Raw genomic sequence first — 7,559 nt, 5'->3', positions numbered from 1 at the left:
CTTTGTGAATCTGGGCACTAGTCTCTCTATGCCTCAGTTCCTCATCTGTAAAATGGGGACTTTCCTACCTTGCAAGGGCGTGGAGGATAAATACATTCACGATTATGAGGTGCTCAGATACTATGGTAATGAGGGCCAGATAAGTACCTAAGATAGCTAGAAAAGGGAAGTACTTAACAGTTTTGTTTGAAATAATTTATATATTAAATTGATTGTCAATGCCTCTTCTCTGAATCAGGAGTTCCCTTTGAAAACTTTTATTCCATTTGAATAAAGGGACAGAAGCTATAAAAATAAAATTCATCATAAAAGACTTTCACTTAACAGAGAGGCAAAGAACACATTTGAAAGGAAAGTGAGAGGGTCTGTAGAAATGCATGCCCATGTCTCCTTTAGGGTACTCAAGCATCATCTGTTATGACTCCCACAGGACACTTAAGAATCATCTAACACCAGGGCTAAAAGAGAGTTTGTGAAGGAAAAATGTAGCTAGTGAGAGAAAACAAACATCTTGCTGAGAGCTAGACTAATGTTAAATATATCAATACAGTAAACAAAAGCAAACAAACAAACAAAACCACATGGAAAACAATACTATAGCAGCAGGAACAATTTAAAAGCAATGATAATTACATGCCTCCAGAAAAAGCAGAATAGAAAAATACAAAAGTAATTAATGTTTCAGCATAGCGAGTTGTAAGTGATAGTAAAGGATGTTAGAGACTTGTAGGGTTATTTTGTCATTTGATTTCAGTCCCATGTAAAATTATTTCTCTTTTTATAAATAATATCTTCCAGGTTCTCTGGTTCTTTTTAGCATGACATTGCTATATTTCTAGATATCTAACTAGAAGTTGAGGAGCTTGGTTTTAAATACAAAATTCCTATAACTTCATAATCTTCTAGAACGCTATTTCACTTTGTATTATGCCCACCACAAAGGTATCTGAGGTGCAGATTTTATAGGTATTACGGTACATAAAGATAGGGGTTGGTGATTAGTAGGATTTTCAATAACACCTAACTCCCATTGATTTTAATCCCACTAAGCACTCATCTGCATCTTTAGGTACCACAATACCAGTAAAAATCTGGTGTGCTTGGGAGTGGTTTGAGAGGACCCTTTCTTTTGTTATGCTGAAAGCACTTCTTTCAGATGGTAAAGGGATAGATTCTCTCATCTCTTAAGGCTCTTTTGTGCCATTCCGGCAATGCAAAACCATCTTAAGTGGCAGTTAAAGGTTGTCCCAGGGTTGGGTGGATCATCAGATGGTGTAAAAGCCATTACGAACATTCTGTGCAACCTCATTTTGCAGCTATATAGAGACAAGTAGACAGGCAATGGGGACATGGCTGGACTATCTGCCTGACTAGTTTTGGGGGCTATGGGATCCGAGGCATGAGTGAAAGGATCCCTAAGGATGTTGTAAGCTATACTGGACCTACACAGTTCATCCAAGGGTTGAGGAACAGGAAAGGTGGCAGGAAACCACTTTTGACCCCATAAACCAAACACAAACACTCACTTGGGTCCTGGGCCAAATACAGTTTGGTCAGACTCAAGGCCCAAGAGTTTTACTCCTTGTAAAGCTGGGCATGACAAAAACACAAACGCCTCTTTTCACATGAGGCCTTATGCCACTGCCTACAAGGTAAGAGCCGGTTTAGGTGGTTTTATAGGTCCCTGATAAGCTGAGGACTGGTGGCATGACCCATGTGGGCTGCCCAGGAGGTAGCTATAATCTAGTGCACCCCAACCCATATAGCTTCTCACTACTTCAGTGCCACTGATGGCTATTTGGTGACTTACAGCATATAAAATGAATTGGTGGCCTTAGAACGATTCCAACCTCATCAGGAAGGCTAGGGACAGAATGAATATGCAGCGGTAAGGTTTAAGGATCTGCAGTAGGCGAGGTGAGGCCATTGTCCAGATTTCCAAAGGCATTTAAAGGTACCTAAAGATGCAGATAGCCCCTCGTGGGAATTTCAAAAGTGTGTAATCAGGTTAGATGCATAATACTCATTGAAATAATTTCCTTCCACCCTTCCATCCCCACCACATATTTGCATATGCATGGAGCTAGCCACAACCTGACCCCTGATTTACACTATCACCCTACAGGTGATCCCAACTAGTCAGGGCTGCTGAGCAGCCTGAACTCTGATGGCTTATGCTGTAACTATTATGTGGATAAGTCCAGGAATCCAAGTTTCTGTGCTGTCATTCTGGCACCTTTCATAATCACTAACTCAACTTAAAAAATGATTGGAGAGAAAGGAAAACCTTGCCTATGCTGCATCCATCAGCACCAAAGCAATCAGAATGCAGAGGGGTCATAAATCATTATGCTACCCGTTTTTTCTCTATGTATGTGTTATTATAAGACCTCAGCTACTCCCATCCATGCTGGGCTGAGATAAACAGATGGCAGAGTGTCTCATCACATCCAACTCAGGAGCCAGCAGTTCCCCAAATAGGATTCTTTTCTCTTTTTAAATTGTTTATTAGTGTTTTCTTGTCCTCCTTCATCTGTGTGGTCTCATTCGACGTTACAGCCCATAGCTACATTGGCAGAGAATTAGATAAAGTTTTCTGGAACTGAAAATACAATCTGTCCTTCTTCCACCCCACCGACATACCATGAAAATTGTGATGAATGATCTTGAAGTGAAAGGTCAGAAGCCATCTGAATAAAATTATGGGTGGCCCATGGAAAGAATAATAGAATCATAGAAATGTAGGACTGGAAGGAACCTTGAAATCTTCTGATCCAATCCCCTGTACCGAGGCAGGACTAAATATTATCTAGACCGTCAGTGACAGATGTTTGTTTAACGTGTTCTTAAAAATCTCCACTGACAGAGATTACACAACCAATTTGTTCCAGTTCTTAACTACCCTTATCATTGAGAGGTTTTTCCTAATGTCTAACCTAAATCTACCTTGCTGCAATTTAGGCCCATTATTTCTTTTCCTTTTCTCAGTGGATAAGGAGGACAATTTATCACCCTCCTTTTTATAACAACTTTTTATATACATGACGACTGCTATCATGTTTATCATGTTCCCCCTCAGTCTTCTCTTCTCCAGATGAAACAAATCCAGTTTTTTCAGTCTTTCCTCATAAGTCATGTTCTCTATATCTTTAATCACTTTTATTGCTTTCCTCTGGACTTTCTCTAATTTGTCTACATGTTTCCTGAAGTGCGGTGCCCAGAACTGAACAATACTCCAGTTGAGGCCTCACCAGTGCTAAATAAAGGGGAAGAATTACTTCTTCTGTCTTGCTTACAGCACTCCTGCTAACACAGGAGGATCCTCTGCGGTGACATCCATTATAACATCCTTGCTTCCTGTGTGGATAAAACCCATGAATAAGGCAGCCAACAAGGATCCTGTGCTCCTGCAACTGGGTTTGTGTGGAGAGGGATATGATGCTGTTGATACCATCTCTACTATTTCTCTATCTAGGTCTGCCTGAACCAGGGGTTCTCAAATTGAGGGCAATGACTCAGGGGGTCACAAGGTTATTATGGGGGAGAGGGGAAGGATTTGGACCTGTCAGCCCTTCTGCATGACAGTAAGGATGGCATGGCGTGGGGGGTTCACCATAGCCTGAAATATTTTCAAAGGGAATCCCAGCAAAAAATGTTTGAGAAACCCTGCCCTGAATACATGTAAGGCTACTGTCCTCTCCTTTAACTCCCTTCTCTGAACCCACTTCTGTTTTGATGATTACAAGAAAAGCAGCCAGTATGTGTTAATAACTAGGGTGAGGGATGTTAGTTGAGTGGCAATAGGAGAAAGTCAATATTTATGTAATCACAAATCTGAATACAAACATATGTACATTTGTTATTATATATATAAAACAATTGTATATATTTGATGTGTCTGTCCCCTGCCTTTTGTGGGCTGCCCAACTTCATGAATTGTGAGCTCTTTGGGGGCAATCACAGCATCAACTTCTCTGACCCTGATTGTGCAATGAGCTGCAAATGAGTCATGCACACCCAGGAAACTCTATTGTCATCAGGGGAGATCTGCCTGCATGGAGCTCCTTGTAATACTGGACTCTATGTGGCATGGCTTGCACAGTTTGAGGTACTTATCTGGGCCCCATCACCACAGTATCTGAGCACCTCACAATCTTTAATAGGCCCAGATCTTCACAGGTATTTAGCTGGCTAACTCCCACTGATTTCAAATTTGGGTGTTGTGAGGATAAATCTAAGTGACTTGCCTAAGGTCACACAGGACGTCTGTGGTGCAGCAGGGAATTAAACACGGGTCTCCTAAATCTTAGGCTACTGCCCTAATCACTGACCATCATTCCTCTCAATGAGACCCTGCTTCTGATTGTGGCACTGGGTGTTGTTACAATGTAAATATAAAACAATAGTACAGTCGCAGTGTTCAGCGACTGGTCTTTTTGGATTCACCACTACAAAGTATTCGGGAGGCATATAGCTTGCCTTGGTTTAAAATACGATGAGACACTTTCAGGACTAAGAATAGCATCATCAGTCATAGTAGTTAGGATAAAAGTGTAAAGTCTATTAATGCCGACAGGCCAGGTCATAAACTAATCACTGGCTAGGATAAAAGAAGAGATTTTCTTTCATGGTATAGTATTCTCAGAATTATGTGCATCATGGGAGGCTTCTGGATTCCTCTGAACACAGGTAATTCTAGAGTTCAAAATACCACATCACAAAGGACAACTTGCCGTCAGTCCTTATTGCCAGCTCATATTCTCGTCTCTTTTCTGTTCCTCTATTAAAAAGAGCAAGACATTTTGTAAAGGGCGTGAACAGCTAGCCAATCTAGAGGCAAAACAACCTCCCACCAGGGGCACAGAACAATAGAGAATTCTATGGTGAGTCAGATTTAAGAGAGAGGAGGGAAGGAGATTAATGCACTGAGAGAGTTGGAAGCACTGAAGAAGAAGAAGAAGGTTTTAAAACGCAGCAATTAGAAGCTTAGAGCCCTATTCGGCTCTCAGTTAAACCAGGCTAAGTGTGGAGTGATTCCACAGGAATTGTTTGCTGTGTTTTTGTAACCATGTTGGTCCCAGGATATTAGAGAGACAAGGCAGGTGAGGTAATATCTTTTATTGGGCTAACTTCTGTTGGTAAAAGAGACAAGCTTTCAGGCTTACACAGAGCTTTTATTTAGGTCTTGAAAGCTTGTCTCTTTCACCAACAGAAGTTGGACCAGTAAAAGATATTACCTCACCCAACTTTTCTCTCCACATTAATCAGTAGACACACTCTAGACTGGGGGAACCGAGAGAAGGTTTTAATGGTTAGTATCTGTGCATCAAGGGAAGCTGCCAAAGTTATCTGGCCCTATATGTAGCAATTTACTTCATATAAATGCATTCTTTCCCCCATTACTTTCCCCCATTCTTTCCCCATTCTTTTTCCCCCATTACTTTCCCCCATTTTCCCCCATTCTTTCGCCCATTACTTTCCTATGGGCGATTCATCCAAACTCATGTTGTTGTCACCAGAATCTATTTTTCCTTTGATCTGATTATTTCTCTCCCATTAACCTTTGTTGGGGGTATTAAGCACTCATGGTTCTAAGATGATGAGTTTTTGCGGGTTCTTTAATTAAAGCTTGGCATGGCGCTTCTGTTCATTTAGTTGATTGCAGGTTTTTGCATTTATGGATAATCTAGACATAATTGCACAGTGATGATTATAGGTTGGAGAGTTCCACTGGTAGCTTTTGTAGGTTTAAAAGCCTGGGGTTGGGGAGAAAGCTTTTCATTCTCCTGGTCGGACAATCGCACGCTTGCTACTTTTCCGAGAAGCAGTTGCCTGCAGCTTCTGGTATAGGATCATAATTACTCCCTTTCTGAAACACTCTGTGAAGGATACAGTCTGCTTAGAACAAACACATTCACCCTAAATCCACATTGTCCAAATCATGGTGCTTTATTCTTACAGATATACAATAGAAAAATCATGGGGAAAAATAGCTAAACAAAATCAGATTCAATCTCTCAAAAGACTCAGCCTGCTTAATATAGTTTATTTTTCTCTCTTCTTTTACAACCCCAAACAAGTCAAAAGAAATCAGCTTTTGGCCCTCAAATCAGATTTCCTACAATGCCTAGTTTTTAAAAGGCCATTTTCCTTTCTTAAATCTCCACATTATTCTTAGCCTTTCTCTCACTGAGGAAAATCTTTAAAGCAGGGCTTTAACTGTTAACATGTGTTACTCATTAGCACTACATCCAGCACACCTATGCTTCACTTCTTTAAAAGACCTGAACTAAGCCTAGAGAAGGTAGTGGCATTTCATTAAGGCTATTAGTGCAGAAACTCTGTTTATTATTCATTAGGATGTTCCAGTCCTCTTAAAATTCTGGTCTGGGGGGGAGAAAAGAATGCTGGGAATTTAAAGGCAAGTAGAGAGTTTTAGCTGGCTAGCTAGCAAGAAAAACAGTGAGCTGAAAATATATATCTACCAATCTCACCTGTACTACTTTCTCAGATCAAATACTTTATTTCTCAGCATATAGTAGAGGCTTATGGGCTAGTTGCCTATACAGCGGGTGAAAGAAAAGTATATTCTTTTTATCTCTTAGTGGAAAGTATGAAGAATTTAAATTTACATAATTGTTTTCTAGCACTGGAGGGAACATCAGAGAATTGAAATTGTGTGAATAAGTGTCCTATTCCACCAGTCTAATTCACAAAATCTTGCAAATTTGCTATCATCTGCTTGTTAGGCTGGGAATGAAAAGTAGCAACTGTGCAAGCTGCTGCTGCTGCTGCTATTTCATGCCAGAGAGCATTGAAACTATTCAGAGAACAGAGTGAGAGATCTCCTTTGCTCACAAATGAAACAGTTGAAAGTTGTTTTCTTTTTGGTTTCTTACTTCTCTTCTTTCCCTCCCAAAAAGATTATTCCGAGGACATTATTAAATTGAGGTTTTGGTCAAACCAACAGAATGCATGAAGCCAGAAAGAAAGATAATATTTGTTCACTGCCTTCAAGAAACAAAACACACATGGTATATTGGGCCGGAATCTGATATCAGTTACCCTTGAGTAAATCCAATCTGTAACTACTGATGTTAATGGAGTGACTCAGATTCATTCTAAAGTAGGTAAGAACAGAATCTATCCTAGTATCTGATAGTTTTTCCTTAGTGTTGATCTAGTGCTCCATGATTGATTACCTTGGATTTGCCTAATGGGCAATTTTGTTGTTAAATAGTAGCTAATGCACAAATCCCCTTTAAACAGTTTAAAAAAAGACAGAATCTGCTGGAAGGGCTGTCTCCTCTACACCTTCTTAATCTTCTCCTGCTTGCTGATACAGGTACTTTTCCAGGCAGCGTCAGAACATTTTTCAGCATGGGGGGGGGAAGAAAAACAAAAAATGCCTGTATTTTCACACATTTTCTAGTGCGTTCAGATTAATGCATGTAATATAGGGTGACTGAATAGCTAGTGTGAAAAATTGGGACATGGCTGGGGGGTAATAGGCACCGATGTCAGACAAAGCCCCAAATATCAGGACTGTCCCTATAAAA

Source organism: Emydura macquarii, unplaced genomic scaffold (assembly GCF_026122565.2).
Source record: "Emydura macquarii macquarii isolate MOO-44397 ecotype Brisbane River unplaced genomic scaffold, CSIRO-AGI_Emac_v2 contig_2768, whole genome shotgun sequence".
Classification (NCBI taxonomy): domain Eukaryota; kingdom Metazoa; phylum Chordata; order Testudines; family Chelidae; genus Emydura; species Emydura macquarii.
Note: the sequence above shows the minus strand (reverse complement) of the source record.